At 51.8% G+C, this 18,398-nt stretch overlaps 1 pseudogene; it reads left to right on the top strand.

The window, feature by feature from the left end:
• The first annotated feature begins 245 nt into the window (after nucleotides 1-245).
• On the top strand, nucleotides 246-3,171 carry LOC135275338 (breakpoint cluster region protein-like; annotated as a pseudogene).
• The last annotated feature ends 15,227 nt before the right edge of the window (nucleotides 3,172-18,398 follow it).

Below are 18,398 nucleotides of genomic sequence, written 5' to 3'. Positions count from 1 at the left end.
TCACTCCCCTTTGTCATTTTATGCTGAGCCTCCACTACTCTGGGCTGCCTTGGGGAGGGGGTGGTAGCCGCAGTTTCCCACCGGCAGCTCTGCCCATGAGCCACTGCTCTCATGCCACCTCCTGCTACTGTTCTCTAGGTGCTGCTGACCCCTGTGAGGTAGAGAAAAGGCATTCAGGTGGGTCATACCCCACACTGGTGCCCTTCACAGGGTCCTTACTGGGGGCCAGCGCTGTGGGAGTGAGGATGATGACGAGCTTGGAATATTCACGAACACGTGTCCCGGGTGCTCCATGTCACCACCTCGGGAGAGGTCTCCAGCTCATTGTGACCATGAGGAGTAACCCACCATCTTCTGCAGTAATTTCAGACCCTGCTGCAAAGGAGAACTCCATGCTTAACCCACCCTTGTCCTGGCTAGAGGCCAACCTGCTCACCTTCCTTTTCCTTCTGGACCACCTGGAAAGGTATCCCAGGTCTCTCATGGCTGCCCAGGGAGGGCTACAAAAACCCAGGCCACAGGGTGCCCCTCTCCTCACATCAGACCCACAGCACCGAGGACCTTTTACCCCAAACCATCTGCAGTCCCTCACTGCCTCTGGGGACCAGCGCCACTGCCACCCCCGCCCCAGCCTCTCCTCTTTGCCCCACTCCTCCCCCTCTGCACTGTGGCTTCACAAAGATCTCAGAGCTTTGGCCATGGCCAGCAGTGCACTTGAACCCCCCAACTCCCTCACTCCTCAAACATGGAGGAGACCTCCCCACCAGCCCAGAGCTAACCCCTCATCCTGGGCCACTGAGACCCACAAGTACCAGGGCTGGAATCAGCTTGCAGCACAGCCAGGGTCAGGTCACTCCCTCCCTGAGGACTCCAGCACGGCCCAGCCCCTCTGTCTCTTTCCTGGTGGTGGCGTGGAAACAGCACCCTCTGCTTTGGTCCTCAACAGGGTGGTAAGAAAAAGGCAGTCAGTAAAAGTCCCTGCACAACCTCGCCATGGTCTTTGGCCCCACGCTGCTCCAGCCTCAGAGAAGGAGAGCAAGCTTTCTGCCAATCCCAGAGGCCCATCACCATGACCGACAGCTGGTCCTTGGAGGTCATGTCCCAGGTGTGGAAAGACAGGCTCTATCCAGCCCATGCCACCCCGACCTGACAGAGGTGGCCTTTGCCTGCCACACCCCCAGTCCTGCCCTGCCCAGCTTCCTACTTGCATTGTCTGTGATAGTACCTGAGATTCAGAGAGAGAAACTTGCCTAGGTCTGCATGGATGAGAGTGTTGGGGGGGCTCGGGCCACCTCTTGGTCCTGCTGGTGCACCTTGCTAGGGGCTTAAAACTGCCCCCAGTGTTCAGGTGTGGTGGCTCATGCCTGTAATCCCAGCACTTTGAGAGACCGCGGCAGGATAACTGATCCCAGGTCTTTGAGACCAGTCTGGATAATGCAGCAAACCCCATCTCTAGAAAAGAGAAAAAGAAAAATTAGTCAGGCATCATGGCACACACCTGTAGTCCTAGCTACTGGGGAGGCTGACACGGGAGGATGGCTTGAGCCTAGCAGTTAGAGGCTGCAGTGATCCATGATGGAGCCACGGTACTCTAGCCTGGGTGACGGAGCAAGGCCCTGTGCACCTCTAAAATAACCCCCGCCGAGTCATGCCTTGTCCGCATCTGCAGCCCTACCTCCCCATCTCACTGCAAAGGCTTCATGGCAGCAGCAGGGGCCCCAGCACCTGAGCTGGACTTGGGGGCTAAAGATCGCCAGCTGTGAGCACCCTCTGAGCCTCTCTCCTCTTTCCCACTCTTTCCGGCAGGTCCAGGTGCTGCTGTACTTCCTGCAGCTGGAGGCCATCCCTGCCCCGGACAGTAAGAGACAGCATCCTGTTCTCAACTGAAGTCTTAAGGCCCCCGTCCATCTCCAGAAGGCAGATAGATGTCCCTGAAACCTCTGGATAATCAGACCATCTGTAGAGTGGGAACCAAACCTTCCTGAGGTGTCCTTGGGCCAGCCACAAGCATCAGACCGTCTGCCAAGGGACAGTGAGACAGAGCAGAAGGACAGGTGGCCTGGGGACATCCTGGCCAGGTCTGGGAGCCCCAGACTGGCCTTAAACCGTGGTTTTCCACACGGCCACCCGAGGGCACCCCAAGCCAGTGAGTCTCCCAGTCTGGACCAGGCCCTGGGGGACAGGGTGAAGGGAGTGGCTTTTAGGAACTTATCAGAGTTTAAAAGATTTCTCCTGGATCACTTGTGGAGATGTGCCGTCTCCGGGGAGACAGGAATGTGACGGGATCCCCTCACTGTTGTATCTTGAATAAACACTGCTGCTTCATCCTCTGGGGTCATGGCCCTGTCCCCGTGTGGGAAGGGCTTCTTTCATTTCCCTGACTTAGAAACCACACTGTATTTAGAACAAGGATTGAGAGGCTAAGTCAGCACTGGGTAACGTTTTGACTCCATTCACGGCTTTCTTTTTTCTTCTTTCCAGAAGGACTTTTGTGCAGAAATGGATCTTTTCTTGCTGTGTTTGTCCTTATTGGAAGGCAGCTCCAGGAGGCCTGTGAAATGTTGGGGGACTGGACCCCAGGGGAGGGAGTCCCAGCCTGCACACTTTAGGGTTCCTTCTCCAGGGAGAGCAACCTCATCCCCCATCCTGATCGCCCTCCCGGCGCACACTCTCCTGTTTGGCTTCCACAGGCTGGGACTTCTCTGGCTTCCCTCTGCCCACATTCTCCCTGCCCCAAGTGTCCCCAGCACAAGTGGCTTCATTTTTCTCTCAACTCAGGGAACTTGCTCAACTTTTGTAAAAGTCCCCACTTAGTGGTAGAAGCTTGCTGATGGCATGTTTAAAACTTTGATTCTAAGAACCTTTTAATACATGAATATTTTAAGTTTTATACATAGTTCCTAATTTTTTTCTAACAGATTCAGATACCTAATAATATCCTAGAATGGCAGCATTTTGTCTTCCTCTAAGCGCCTGGCTCCGCTCTTCTCAAGTGTGGCTTCTGAAGTCTCTGGACTACAGGATATTCAGAAGGTCAGGAAGGAGCCAGGCCTAGGGATGAGGGGTGGGGGACACCCTCCCTCCTCGAGCAGGCAGAAGCACAGGACCACCCTCCGCCCCCTCTGCCAGCACCTGTGTGGGAGCCCAGGCATCCTTTGTAACCCTGCATGACCACCAGGCTGAAAGAAAACAGAAGCGTGGAGGCCGCCACTTATTTTAAACAAATTAACCCATAACCAATTGCCTCACTTTTTCAGAAAAAGGGATTTGGGGCAAGGAGAGGGGAGAAGGGAGACGAAACCCAGAGCCAAGTTTCCAGAAAATCCTGCAGGAGAAGAGGATGCAGCTGCCCAGAGGAGGGAAGCAGGATCACGCTCAGGAAAGTGTGTGGGGTCCTGGATGACACCAACACCCAGTGCAGTTCTGTCCGCTGACCTCTCCCAAGGTGGGGAAGGTGAGTGTTCCCTCGGTGTCCATGGGCAGATCCTGCTGAGCACGTGGCATGTTGGGGAGTCTGACACTGGAGCCATGCGCCTCAGACTCCTCTCTGCTTGTGGACCTGGTGAGGCAGGGAGCAGAAAACAAAGCCACATGAAAGTTTTCTGTCTGTGTCTGTGTGTAGTGTTGATTTAGTTGTGCTGTTTTCTTGCTGGGAGAGCACAGCCACTGTTTGTCACCCTCGTGGGTGGGAGGACAGAAGAGGAGCCTCTGCCCTCTGTACCTTTCTGGGCCCGCTGGGCTCCCCTGTTCTGGTTTCCATCTCTGTCTGTCTCCGCACCCCTCCAGCCCTGCAAGGGAACACATGTTGCTTAGAAAAGCCAAATCCAGCCTTTGTCTCGATCTCCTCTGGTCTCATGATGTGCATCTGCCACCTTGAAACTGGAAAGCAATCTGTCAATGTCTGTGTCAATTTCCATTCCCTGCCCCACTTCCGTCCCCATGCAACTTATATTTACATATGATGTGTGCTGTCTAAAGATGGGATGACCACACTTTCCATGTTCTAAAAGGGCTCCTGTCCTCCCGGGCCCCAGGGGTGATGGTTGCTTTGATCTGAGGGTGCATCTCTTACCTGCCTCCTGCCTCAAAAGCCTGTGCAGTGGCAAAGCTGGTGCAGGGCTGGGAAATGCAGCGTTCTCCAGGATGGGGACTTGGTTCTTCTCCTGAAATGCAGGCAAAGGCCAGTGTGACCTCCCACAAGGCATGGCTGCTGGACTTTCTGACCACAAGTGATGCTTTTATGCATCGGGCTCTATGTTTGAAGCAGCCTGACGTTCATCTCGGTAAGCGGCTGGTGTCTTAATAGCTGCAGTGGATCTCACCCACCTACACACCACTGTGAGCGAAAGAACTGCCGACACTTTCCTTAAAGTTCTCTGAGACACTTGCATGCATGTGGATTTTATCATCAGAGCCACTGGGTAGAAGCCCTGAGCCGGTGGGGCTGGAAGGAGCAGGTGCAGGGATGCGCTGGGTGCCCAAGAGACCTCAGTGCTCAATCAGGCAAAGATGGCCACACGCAGGCCGCAGAGAAGGCAGGCCTGGGGGCTGGTGTGGGTGAGCACAGGCAGGCGCCAGCTGGATGGCATTAGGACATTGGAGCAGCAGCAGTAACACCACTGAGTCAGGCAGTCTGATTGGAGCAGGGAACACTGTTGCTTTCCTGGACAGAGACGATCGCCTCTTAGGAGAGGCTGTTCTGCCCCTGCAGGTGGGTCCCGGACAGATCCTGCCAGGATGACGTGGCTGGTGCTCCATTGCTGTGCTGGGCCCTGGGACAGGGAGGACTCCCACCACACACAGCCCAGGCCCGGGTTCTTACCTGCAGCCTCCGCTCTGGCACAAGCCCCTTGGTCTTGGCTGGTTTCTGCTTGGTCTGGGGTTTGGTGTGGCTGCTGAGTCCAGCCTTTCCTTGTGGCTGTGTCCAGCCAAGGCCAGGCCACCGTCATGGCCCAGGGAGCAGGACCATTCACTTCTGCCCCAAATCTGAGATCATTCCACCTCAAAGAGACTTCCTCATTTGATCCCTTTATTTGATAGCTGGGGAGACCAAGTCACACAGAGCACCCCCAGCTCACTTGCGGTCTCAGAGCTGATCCATGAGCAGAGGCTGAGATCCTGGGATCCTGTCCCCCTGCCTCCCTGCAAGCTTGCTTCCTTTCTGCTGGATGAGATGGGGCCGGACCTCGACCGGCAGCCCTGCCTGGACATGACTGTGCTCGTGCAGGCGCTCAGGCCGAGATGTCCTGGCATCATCTATTTTATTATTATCATTATTCTTTTGAGACAGAGTCTCACTCTGTCACCCAGGTTGGAGTGCAGTGGCACAATCTTGGCTCAGTGCAAACTCTGCCTCCCAGGTTAAAGTGATTCTCCTGTCTCAGCCTTTCAAGTAACTGGGACTACAGGCTCACACCACCACACCTGGCTAATTTTTGTATTCTTAGTAGAGGCTGGCTTTCCCCATGTTGGTCAGGGTGGTGTCGAACTCCTCACCTCAGGTGATCTGCCTGCCTTGGCATCCCAAAGTGGTGGGATTACAGGTGTGAACTACCTCATGATTTAAATGTAGTGAGAGGCCAGGTACCGTGACTCACCCCGATAATCCCAATACTTTGATACAGTGAGGCAAACAGATCACCTGAGGTCAGTAGATGGAGACCAGTGTGGCCAACCTGGTGAAACCCCGTCTCTACAAAAAATAGAAAAAATTATCCCTGTCTGGTGGGGCACACCTGTAGTCTTAGTTACTCTGGAGGCTAAGGCATGAGAATCGCTTGGACCCCAGAGACACAGGCTGCAGTGAGCTGAGATGGAGCCACTGCACTTCAGTCTGGGCAACAAAGTGAGACCCTATCTCTAAATAAATAAATAAATAAATAAATGTGGTGGAGCATGGTGGCTCATGCCTGTAATCCCAGCACTTTGGGAGGCCGAGGCAGGTGGATAATGAAGTCAGGAGTTTGAGACCAGCCTGACCAAAATGGTGAAATTCAGTCTTTACTAAAAATACAAAAATTAGCAGGACAAGGTGGCACTTGCCTTTATACCCAGGTACTGTTGACACTGAGGCAGAAGAATCGCTTGAACCCGGGAGGCAGAGGTGCAGTGAGCCAAGTTCAGGCCACTGCACTCTAGCCAGAATGACTGCTCAAGTTTCCAGCTCAAATAAATAATAAATAAATAAATGTAAGACTGTAACTTTATCACTTTGGGAGGCTCCAGTAGGTAGCTCACCTGAGGTCAGGAGTTCGAGATCAGCCTGGCCAAAATGGGGAAACCCCGTCTCTACTAAAAATATAAATACTAGCTGGGTGTTGTGGCATGTGCCTGTAGTCTCAGCTGCTCAGGAAGCTGAGACAGGAGAATTACTTGAATCCAGGAGGCGGAGGTTGCAGTAAGCCAAGATCATGCCACTGCACTTCAGCCTGGGCAACAGAGCCAGCCTCCATCTCAAAATAAACAATAAATAAAATTAAATTTTTTTTTTAAATGTAGTAAGATTGCATAGTCGTGCAGCGGAAGCATGCTGGTCCTATCCATGTAGTGAAGGCAGACTTCATACACAAATCTTACAATAACTTTTATACCAACCCCTGAAAGCCCTGATTGCCTTCCAAAGAAGCAGTACGTGGACAAATGCATGGGCTGTCCCAAACAGCACTGGAAAGATCAGCAGAAAACAGGGAATGACACGCTCAGCCCTTGAGGCCAAAATGCCCTTTCTCAGAGCAGCTGCCAGAAGACAGCAAGCAGGATCGGGTAGGAGGTCACCTGTGCGTGAAGGGGAGAACGGTCAGATCTGGGGCAGGGGTGTAGGAGCCTGGGCATCCTCACTGGAACAGAAGAGAGCTGCTCCGTGATGCTCGGTTGACAGGCAGAGCCTTGCAAATTCAAGTTCTCATGGTACAGAGAGGCCAGACAGGGCAAGGACAAAGACAGGTACCCACAGAAATGGTTTCCTGGATGACAGGGCCCGGTTACATCTCTCAAATGGGATCAGATTGGAAGGGAGATCAGCTGCTTTGGGCAACCGAGGTCACTTCTGGGTGAGCTGCCAAACTAGATGGTTCCAGGGGCCCTGGACCAGGCAGCTGGACTGGACATCTCATGGTCCTGTATTCCAGGAAACGGCATCTCAGCGCTTGTCTGGCCAGTTCTCCAAAAGAACCATCCACATGCCATTTTTCCATTTCCCCTCTGTTCACACACTGGGCAGGGCCTGACCAGAAACTCTCCCTTAGGGTTTTGAGTCACTGCCAAAATCGGAGCCCAGCAGTGAGGAGGTGATGTTAACATGTGACTCTGGGCCAGGCGCTGCCTCATGCTGTAAACCCAGCGCTTTTGGGAGGCTGAGCTGGGAGGATCACTTGAGATCAGCAGTTCAAGAACAACCTGAGGAACATAGATCTCTACAAAAAAAAATAAAAATTAAAATTACCCAGTTCTGGTGACATGCACCCAGGGTCCCAGCTACTCGGGAGGCGGAGGTGGCTGGAGCTCAGGCATTCAAAGCTGCAGCTCCGATGTTGCCACTGCACTCCAACAAGAAAGACAGAGTGAGGCCATGTCTTGAAAAAGGAACAAACACGCTAGGCATAGAAGAAAATACCTGAAAATGGCTGGGCACATGGCTCAAGCTTGTAATCCCAGAAATTTGGGAGGCTGAGGTGGGTGGATCACCTGAGGTCAGGAATTCAAGAGCAGCCTGGCCAACATGGTGAAACCCCATCTCTACTAAAAGTACAAAAACTGGCTGGGCATGGTGGCGGGCATCTGTAATCCCAGCTACTCAGGACTCTGAGGCAGGAGAATTGCTTGAACCCGGGAGACGGAGGTTGCAGTGAGCTGAGATCCTGCCATTGCACTGCAGCCTGGGTGAAAAGAGCAAGACTTCATCTAATAAAGAAAAAAACAACCAACATACCTGAAGATAATGAAAGCTGTTTATGACAAAGCTGTAGCTAATGTACTACATGATGAGGAAAAGTTGAAAGCATTTCCTCTGTAAACAGGAACAACGCGAGGATGCCCATTCTCACCACTGCTATTCAACATGACACAATCAGGCAAGAGGGAAAAATAAAAGGCATCCACATTGGAAAAGAGGACATCAAATTATTCCTATCTGATGAAGATGTGATCTTGGATTTAGAAACATGTAAAGGCTCCGCCAGAAAATCCCTAGAGTTGATTGATAAATAAATACAGTTATTGCAGGATACAGAATCAATGTACCAAAATCAGCAGCATTTCTATACACCAATAATGGTCTAGTTGGGAAGGAAATTAAGAAAACGATCCCATTTACAGTAGCAACAAAATGAAAAAAGATATGCCACAGAATAAATTTGACCAAGGAGATGGAAGGTTTCCACAAGAAAAACTACAAAAACACTGATGAAAACTTTAATAAGACAGAAAGAAATGGGCAATCATCCCATGCTCACGGATGGAAGAAACTTGTAGCATTAAAATGACCGTACTGCCCAAAGCAGTCTAGAGATTCATACAACCCCTGCCAAAATACCGATGTCATCACTCACAGAATTGGAAAATCCTACAATTCATATGGAACCAAAAAAGAGCTCAAAGAGCCAAAGCCTTCCTCAGCAAATAGAAAAAAACTAGAGGCATCCCATTTCACTACGAATTAGAACGAAAAAATGTTTGGCAAGTGCGTGGTAACTAAAACAGCACGGTGCTGACAGGAATATAGACACATAAATCAATGGGACACATGACAGAGCCCAGAAAGACAGCCATGTATTCGCAGCCAATTGATCTTCAACATAGCTGACAGAAACACACACTGGGGAAAGGACACCCTCTTCATGAATGGTACTCGGAGGACTGGATAGCCACATGCAGAAGAATGAAGCTGGATCCGTATCTCTCACCATATACAAACATCACCTCCAGATAGATCCAAGACTTGAACGTCAGATAGGAAACTAGAAAAATATTAGAAAGAAACCTAGAGGAAACTCTTCCGGACCTTGCTCTAGGCAAGGAATTGATGTCAAAGACCTCAAAAGTCCAACATAAAGAAGGATGAACTGGAGGATGGCCCAGCCGACCTGTGTGCCGCAGAACTCTGGACAGCGCATGAGAAAACCTTAAAGGCCTCCTTGCTATGCTCACGTGGGAAGTGGGGTTGCTAGGGTCAGAGGCTGGCCCAGACTTGCACCTGAAGCCTGCCTTGTTTGCAGTGGCACTGGGTCTCCGCCTTGCAATTCGGGGTGTCTCTTTAAATGGTCCCCCAGGGTTATGATGGAAAGTAAAGACAAAAGTGCCACCCAACAGAGTTGCTCCTGGTTCTGGGTCCCCCAGTGACCATGGGGGTGCTCTGCCTTTGGTGGGGGGGCCTCATTTTCAGGCCCCCTCACGTTGCATTGCCTTGTGGTTCTCAGGGCCTTTCTCTTTGCCACTGTGCTGCTGCAGCCCCATTTATGTTACAGAAACCACCAACCTCGAGGGGGCCAGGGTCCTGCTTCCAAGTGTTTAGCGGAGCCGCCTAGCTTTGGCCGAGCCACAGCGTGAGAAGGCAGCATGTGCATCACGGGGAGAGGTAGAAGTTGGGTCAGGTAGGGTCCCAGCCGGGCCTGCAGCCCAGGCTGACTTTCTTTTGGCGGGGGGGCTCGAGGTGGAAGTGGTGGGTAAGGAAACCCCCGCAGCTGAGAGTGCTGTGGGGCCCTGGGCTGGCTGTCTTGGAGCAGAAGATGAGGCCTGGACTGCAGCTGAAGCAGCTAGATCTGAAGATGAACGAGCCCGCTTCAAACCGCGGGTTCCCTGCTGCTGCCCATGAAGGACCACAGGTTTGGGCTGGGTGGTGGCTGCAGCGGTAATGGGAAGTTTCAGTCCTGGGTTGGGACCACTGACCCTCTGTCCGGCCAGGGTGGTGGTGTCCTTTCCGGAGGCTGTGCTGGGGCCCTGGCCTGGCTGTCTTGGAGCAGAAGATGAGGCCTGGGCTGCAGCTGAAGCAGCTAGATCTGAAGATGGACGAGCCCGCTTCAAGGTGCTGCTTGCAGCTGGGAAGCGGGCAGGAATCAGCGAGGTGACCTGGGCTGAGTCCCGGGAGTGTGCAGAGGTGGCAGGAAGGGGGTCTGAGGAGGAGACCAAGGGGTCTGCTGACCTGCGCTTCCTCCCAGACACAGGAGGTCTAGAGGGGGACCCTGCAGCAGATGGTAGGAGGGCCACGGGGTCCCGGCGGTCTTGGGACTTGCATCTCTCCTGCTGTGCATCCCTGCTGGGTGCTTTAGGGACAGAAGGCAAAGAAGACGTCCCTGTTGCAGGTGAGGACAAAGCGTGGGAAAGCAGTGAGGCTCTGCAGTCCCAGATGCCCTTGGCCTCACCCCGCAGTGCACTGTCAATGCACAGCAACGCCACCTTTTTCTCCAGGTCCAGGTCTTCAGCAGTGACCCGGAACCCCAGCTGTAAGGGAGGTGACAGCATCAGAGGCCTGAGATGTCTGGGAGCCACTCCTGGGGGCTGGTTTCTCCCCAGGTGCTGAATCTGCCGCCTTTTCACACTGGGACTGTCTTTGAAGAAGTGAGGGGCAGCTGGCAGTGGGATGAGGCTGGCCCCTTCCTCCTCTTTAGCCACGGGAAGCCTCCCGTGGAGCTGTAGGAGCTGGAGATGGCATTTCGTTTGGGGCAGCAGCTCATCCCGGAGGACTGGGATTTCTTGTCAGATGGGATTTCTGACCTCTGGGTATGGAGGTCTCTCTGCAGGGGCCCAGGCCCGGGCACGAAGGGAGAGAGGCCTCCATTGTCCCGCAGCGGCCTAAATGCAGACCGTGCATCCCTGGTGCCCTCAGGGCCCCCTTTCTGATCATCAGGCTTCTCTTGGGCTCTGGGGTCCTTGTCCTGCTCAGGCATCCCTGCCCCACTCACCTTGAGGGCCCTCGACATGATCTTCTCTGGATAGGAATGTGGGGCACAGCTGGGTGTTGTGGGCCCCAAAACGGTGACTACCTGCTCCAGTGCCTCACTAAGAGTCCTTAGGCTCAGTGCACTCGCTGAGCTGCAGGACATTCTGCTATTGCGAGCACACAGCACTGGCTTGCTGCGGTACCTGTGCCTCAAATTGAAGGCAGGATCGCCGGAACGGAACACAGGGCCTGTAGGATACAGAAAACCTTGGAGTTCTTTCGACACCAGGCTGATTCCGTGTGTCTGGGTACTTGTAGGATGGCTTGCCACTCCGTCCAGGGGCAGGAGCAGCGGAGAGGTCCCACAAGCAAGGTGAACTGAGGGATGCGGGCAGCAGGCTCAAGGAAACTGAGTCCTACTGGCCGGTCCTCGGCCCTGGGACGGGACCGGGACAGGGATAAGGGGCACAGAGTGTCCAGGTAACCGCTCCTGGGAGTAGTGGGGTATTTTCAGACCCTTGAACTCTCGAGAGCTGGGCTCTGAGCGTCCTCTTGTCTGCTGCCAACTCGGCCAAAGGCTAAGGGAACATTCCCCTGTTGCCAGGAAACGCATCATTCAAATCTGAGCGAGTGGGGTGCGTGCAAAGACGCGCGCAAGTGACAGATCCGCGCCGGAAGTGCGACCTTACGGGATTCCCGGGACAAGGTATGCGCGCCAGGCACCCGCTGGCAATGCGGAGTCGGCGGACACAATATGAGTGCGAGGCACCTGCGGGCAATGGCGGCGGGGGAGGGCGCGAGGGTAGAGAGGGCGCCTGATAGGTACTGGAAGGAGAGGCGCGCGCACAAAGGACGCCAGACCTTAACGGTTTGGCCGGCAAGGTTCGCGCGCAAGGCACCTGATGGCAACGGAAGGGGCGGCGCGCGCATGAGGTACTGTAGGGAGAGGCGCGCGCACTAAGGACCTGGGACCTTAACGGATCGGCGCGGCAACGTAAGGGCACAAGGCACCTACTGGCAACTGCGGGATCGGGGGCGGGGTAGGGAGCGGTGCGCGCACTAGGTACTGGAGGGAGAGGCGAGCATAAAGGGCTCGGAATCTTAACGGATTGGCGTGGCAAGACACGCGCACAAGGCACTTGCTGGCAAGGGCAGGAAAATGGGGGTCCGGGCCGGGCACGCGAAATAGGTACTGGAGAGAGAGGTGAGCACAAAGGACCCGGGACGTTAAGGGATCAGGGCGGCGAGGTATCCGCAAAAGGCACCTGCCGACAAGAGCGGAAGAGGGGTCGATGTACACGCGCGAGGCACCTGCTGGCAATGGGGGGCGGGGGAGAACCGAGGCGGGCGGAGAGGGGCGCACAGTCGACCAGATAGCTCAGACTACAAGTGTGGGGACCACACCCGGCCAATGTTTTGTATTTTTTTGTAGAGCCAGGGTTTCACCTTATTGCCGAGGCTGGTCTCGGACTCCTGAACTCGAGCAACCTTTCTGTTTCTGCCTCCAAAAGTGTTGGGATTGCAGCTATGACCCCCACCATGTCCCGCCTAAATATTTTTGAGATTCATCAAACAGGTCTCTAGATGGACCCCAACAGGTCTCTAGATGGACCCCAACCTCTGGAAGGGCTGGGCCAGGGAAAAGAATTCGCCACTTCAGGGTCTCACACCTTCCTCTCCTCCAGCACGTTTCTCTCCCCTTTGCCTCACCTTCACTTTTTCTGCTTCCTCTCTGCCAGCCTCTCCCCTTCTCTTTCTTTCTTATCTGCTTCTCTTCTCCTACCGGCCCGACCGCACCTTCCCAGTATCGCTGCTTCCTTTTCACTCACTCACTCACTCACTAACTCACTCACTCACTCACTTTTGCGTGTCGCCAGTCAGATTCACCATCCTTCTACAGTTCCCTGCATTTATACTGCTTCCCTCCCACACCCGAACGTCTTACTCGCTTTCTCCCTCTTCTCTATACCCGGCGAGTAAGAGCCTTCTCTGAACGCCAAGACAGGAGGGGCTGCCCTGGGTCATGGCACCGCCCCGCGGTGGGTGTGTGAAGGTCAGGGTGGCCGTGACGCGGCGCCAGCGGCGGGAGGGAAGCTAGGTCACGGGGAGAAGGAAGCAAGCCGAACGCTGGGCTGCTAGGATCCCGCTCCCTCACGCTCCCTGTCACCCGCCCAGGTGCACGCAGGGCACAGGCGGCGGGTAGGCGGCTTGGAGAGGCTGCCGGAGAATCTGGTGCGCCGGGCTCCACCTCAAGGAGCTCAGGGCCATCGTGCAGAACCAGCAGAGCCTCGCCGAGCGCTGTGACTCACGCCTGTAATCCCAACACTTTGGGAGACCTAGGTGGGTGGATCACGAGGTCAAGAGATCGAGACCATCCTGGCCAACGCGGTGAAACCCCGTCTCTACTAAAAATACGAAAATTACCTGGTAGTGGTGGCACGTGCCTGTAGTCTCAGCTACTCGGGAGGCTGAGTCAGAAGAATCGCTTGAACCTGGGACGCAGAGGTTACAGTGATCTGAGGTCGTGCCATTGCACTCCAGCCTGGCAACAGAACGAGACTCCGTCAAAATAAAAAAGAAATAGAACCAAAAAGAACCAGCAGAGCCTTGTCCACACCCAGCACCAGAGCATCGACGAGCTGGAGCGGCGGCTGGACGAGCTGAGCGCGGAGAATCGCTGCTTGTGGGAGCATCAGCAGCTGCTGCAAGCGTAGCCTCCGCCAGGATTCCTTCCCTGGTGGTCTTCCGGCTGCCGGCCTCCTAGGCACCGCTGCCGCCACTGCCGGGGCCCAGGAACCTCTTCAGCACTACGGACAGCGCTCATTCGCTCAGTCACAGCCCGCGCCTCAGCCGGCATCGTTTCAGAACCACGGACAGCTCCTGGCGCACCCCCGCCTCAGCCGGGCCCTGGCGTCAGGGCTCACACACCCCAGGAGCTCCATCAGCACCTGGGGACACTTGGGGCCAAGGCCAACAATGAGAAGAAAGGTCCCCAGGGTTGCCATGCTGCCCCCGGTGCCCCTCCTCAGCAAGAATCTCCCGCGCCGTCGCCAAAGGCGTCCCGAGCAGCAGACCTGAGTGAGCGGGGAGGAGCAGATGGGCATTGCTGTGGTGGGAGCAAGGGAAGCAAGGTGAAGCTTTTGCAGTTGCAAACTAGTGTGATAAAACATGAAAATACTTTATTCAGGTAAAGTGGAAATAGCTGTTCAGTCTGGTTAAGTTACACAGAAATCTTTTTCTCTCTAAATTAATATCTTGCCTGTGACACCATAGCTGTCCACTTAATAAAAGCCCTTCCAGCGAGAGCTGTGTCTTAGTCCATCAAAGCATTAGTGAGCATTCTGAACCTAAACCCAGATAAACCTGGACATTCAAAACAGGTCTATGAGGAAGTGAATCTTAGTGTTGCCTATCATAAGTGAAAAATGCAAAGAACATGGGTGTATTCATTCTCTATTGTTGGTGTGGGAGAAGGCAAATAACTGCTGGGTTTTGTATTTGATTTTTGAGAGACTGTTTTGCACATTTCCCCACTTATTAGTTCAATGATTGCTCAAGATGGGAAAAAGTATTATATATTTTCATTTGTGAGGTTTTTTTCCCAAGGACCTTCCCTTGGATATGGAAGAATGTCAAAGTAACCAAAAGAAAAATAAAGAAAAGAAAGAAGGTAGAATAAGGCTATTGTCTTTGATTAAGACTCAAAGTAGTGTGATGCAACTGTTGCTAAGAGATATATGGTGCCTGGGATCAATTAACAGATGTATAAAGTCTAGAACCTAGGAGAAGATATTACTGCTCAGACCACATCTGGACTGTTGTGCTCAATTCTCGGCCTGAGGCTACTCCAAATTAACTCCTATTTAGGGAAGAGCAAAAGGGGTGGTAATAAAATATAAAATTATTTTACATGAGAAACAATCAAAGAATGGAAAATATTTCTTATTGAGAGAGACTAAATTCTAGCAGAAGATGGATAGTCACTTGGAGGGGAATCTGCAAAGGCTTTACAATAGCATTTTTGTCTTCTTCACTGAATAATAATATTGCCAGTATCAGTGGTAATAGTAGTAATGATAGCTGTTACCTGTCTAGTGCCCCTAAGTTTACAACCCTCTTCTTATAAATATCATCTCATTTGATCTACCCAACAGCTTGAGAAGAAATTATTGTGATCTGTGTTTCACATATGAACAAATGAATTCAAGATGACTCAGTGACGTGCTCAGGAAATACAGATAACAAGGGAAAGTCTTGGGACTCCCAGTTTGTTGAGCCCCAAATCATGATGGGTAGCTGGACCATATTGTCTAAAGTCTTCTTTTCGATATTAAGTTTTTATGATTTTAATAAACATTAAATCTGACAATTATGTGCCTTGGGTTTGCTCTTCTTGAGCAATATCTTTGTGGTGTTCTCTGTATTTCCTGGATTTAAATATTGGCCTGCCTTGCTAGGTTGGGGAAGTTCTCCCGGATAATATCCTAAAGAGTGTTTTCCAGCTTCGATTCATTCTCCCTGTCACATTCAGGTACACTGATCAAGCGCAGATTAAGATTTTTCACATAATCCCATTTTCTTGGAGGTTTTATTCATTTCCTTTTTTTTTTTAAATTAATTGTACTTTGAGTTCTGTGGTACATGTGCACATCCTGCATCCTGCATACGTACATACATGCCATGGTGGTTTTCTGTCTCCTTCCTACCCTTCACTGTCACCTACATCAGGCATTTCTCCCAGTATTATCCCTCTCCATCCTCCTTGCCCCACTTCTGTCCCTCCCCTTTCCTCCTCTCCCCACCACCTACCCAGTGAGTGTTGTTCTCTTCCCTGTGCCCAAGTGTTCTCATTGTTCATCACCTGCCTATGAGTGAAAACATGCAGTGTTTGATTTTCTGTTCTTGTGTCACTTTGCTGAGAATGATGGTTTCTAGATCCATCTGTATCTCTACAAAGGACACAAACTCATTTTTTATGGCTGCATAGTATTTCATGGTGTATATGTGCCACATCTTCTTTGTTCAGTCTATCATTCATGGGCATTTGGGTTGGTTGCAGGTCTTTGCTATCATAAACAGCACCACAACGAACATACGTGTGCATATGCCTTTATAATAGAGCAATTTATAATCCTTTGGGTAAATACCCAGTAATGGGATTGCGGGGTCAAATGGAATTTCTACTTTCTAGATCCTTGAGGAATTGACATTGTCTTCCACAATGGTTGAACTGATTTCTTTCCACTCTTTTTTCTTTAATCTTGCCTCCTTGTTTTATTTCATTGAGTTGATCTTCAATCTCTGATATCCTTTCTTCTGCTTGATTGATTCGACTATTGAAACTTTTGAATGTTTCCAGAAGTTCTCTTGCTGTGTTTATCAGCTCCGTCATATAGTTTGTGTTCTTTTCTAAGTTGGTTGTTCCAGTTAGCATTTCGTCTAACATGTTTTTCAGGGTTTTTAGTTTCTTTGCATTGGGTTAGAACATGTTCCTTTAGGTCAGAGAAGTTTGTGATTACGCACCTTCTGAAGCCTGCTTCTGTCAATTCTTGAAACTCATTCTCCATCCAGTTTTGTTTCCTTGCTGGTGAGGAGGTGTGATTCCCTGAAGGAGGAGACACATTCTGGTCTTTGATGATTTCATCCTTTTTGTGCTGGTTCTTCCTATTTTTTTGTGGATTTGTCTGCTTTTGGTCTCTGAAGTTAGTGATTTCAAATGGGATCTCTGAGTTAATGTTCTTTCTGTTGATGTTGAAGCTATTTCTTTTTGGTTTTTTGTTTGTTTGTTTGTTTTCCTTCTAACTTGCTCCTCTGCTGTATGAGGTGTTTTTTTTCTGTTTTTTTTTTTTTTTTTTTTTTTTTTGTTATTGTTTGTTTGTTTTTGGTTATACACGGGGCAGGGAGCCTCTTGAAGAGCCAGTCTGTCCCTTGTCTGCCTGCGGAGGTGCTGCTGGGCTGCCTCAGACCTGGCTCGGCTGCTGCGTAGGCTTCCTCTGGCTTTAATTTACACAGACACAGGTGAGATTAGAACCCCCTTTGCAATGGTGGATGTCCTTTCCCCTGCTGAGCTTGATTGTCCCAGGTCACGCCTGAACTGATGTGCTGGCCATGAAACTCTCAAGCAAAAGGGCTTCAATATACTGGTCTTTATGGGGCTGGGACCTGCCAAGCTATATCACCTGTCTCCCTGCTTTTAGCTCTCCCTCTATCTGGGAGGTGGGTAGTTCCATTCTGCTGGCACTCTTGCCATTAGTCAAAGCCTCTGCCCAGTTTTGCGCCAACAACTCGTGGCACCTGGCCAGCCATAGCTGTCGCTAAGATCTGTGTTAGTAACTTGGGGTGCTTTTCGGCTCAGTGGCATTGTCCTGGACTGGCTTTACTTTGTCAGTGAGGGTTGCAGACCCCTTGGACAACATGCCACGACTGAAGCAGTGATAATAAACCTGCAGCTGCCTCCAGGGGGCGCTGTGCGGAGGTTCACAAAAGGACCTGGCGGTCCCTGGTGCAGATGTGGGTGCAGCCTCCATTCTCCTTTCTGACACCCCGACCACGGGGCCAGGCTTGATGTGACCCCATCACTGCTCAGCTCACTACACATTTTTTTTTCTTTTTTTCTTTATCTTGCTCTGTCTCCCAGGCTGGAGTGCAGTGGCACAGTCGCAGCTCACTGCAACCTCCGCCTCCCAGGTTCAAGCAATTCTCCTGCCTCAGCCTCCCGAGTAGCCTCCAGAGGAGGCCTTTGACAAAATTCAACAGCTCTTTATGCTAAAAGCCCTCAATAAACTGGGTATCGACGGAACGAATCTCCCAGCTGCTGGCTCCTACAGCACTCTGGGCAAACTTCTACTTTATCACCGCCACCACCACCATGTATCAAAATTATGACCCATTTCACCCACTTATTAATAAGCTTCAAGAAGCCAAAGATTTTCTCCTTCTAATCCTTATCTTACTGCCATCTAGCCCAATGTTTGCTAATCGCGTGCAGTTCATAAATGTTTGTCAGATAGAATGATCTATTCAGAAGTTTCTGGAAGTGTTATCCTTTCCACAGAGGACCTGGTTTATTTAGTTTGTGTTCCTAGTAGGAACTGCCAAAACTGTCCTGCGGTCTCATTCCCGGAGAAAACCAGCATGAACAACTTTCCCACCCCAACTTTCCTCATGGCTGAAGGAAGGAGCAGGACCAGGTGTTCTCTAGGGTCCCTTAGGGCTCCAGGATCCTTAGGTTCCAGGGAATTCCCCGGCAGAATAAAATTGTTGGGAGCAGAAGAGGCCAGTGTGGCCTCTTCTCAACAGGTCTCTAGATGGACCCCACCCTCTGGAAGGGCTGGGCCAGGGAAAAGAATTCGCCACTTCAGGGTCTCACACCTTCCTCTCCTCCAGCACATTTCTCTCTCCCTTTGCCTCACCTTCACTTTTTCTGCTTCCTCTCTGCCAGCCTCTCCCCTTCTCTTTCTTTCTTATCTGCTTCTCTTCTCCTACCGGCCCGACCGCAGCTTCCCAGTATCGCTGCTTCCTTTTC

This window comes from Aotus nancymaae, unplaced genomic scaffold (genome assembly GCF_030222135.1).
Source record: "Aotus nancymaae isolate 86718 unplaced genomic scaffold, 86718_ANA_hifiasm-v0.15.2.pri h1tg000016l, whole genome shotgun sequence".
NCBI classification, from domain to species: Eukaryota; Metazoa; Chordata; class Mammalia; order Primates; family Aotidae; genus Aotus; species Aotus nancymaae.
The sequence above is the reverse complement of the archived record's forward strand: the minus strand, read 5'-3'. Positions and strand labels throughout refer to the sequence as shown.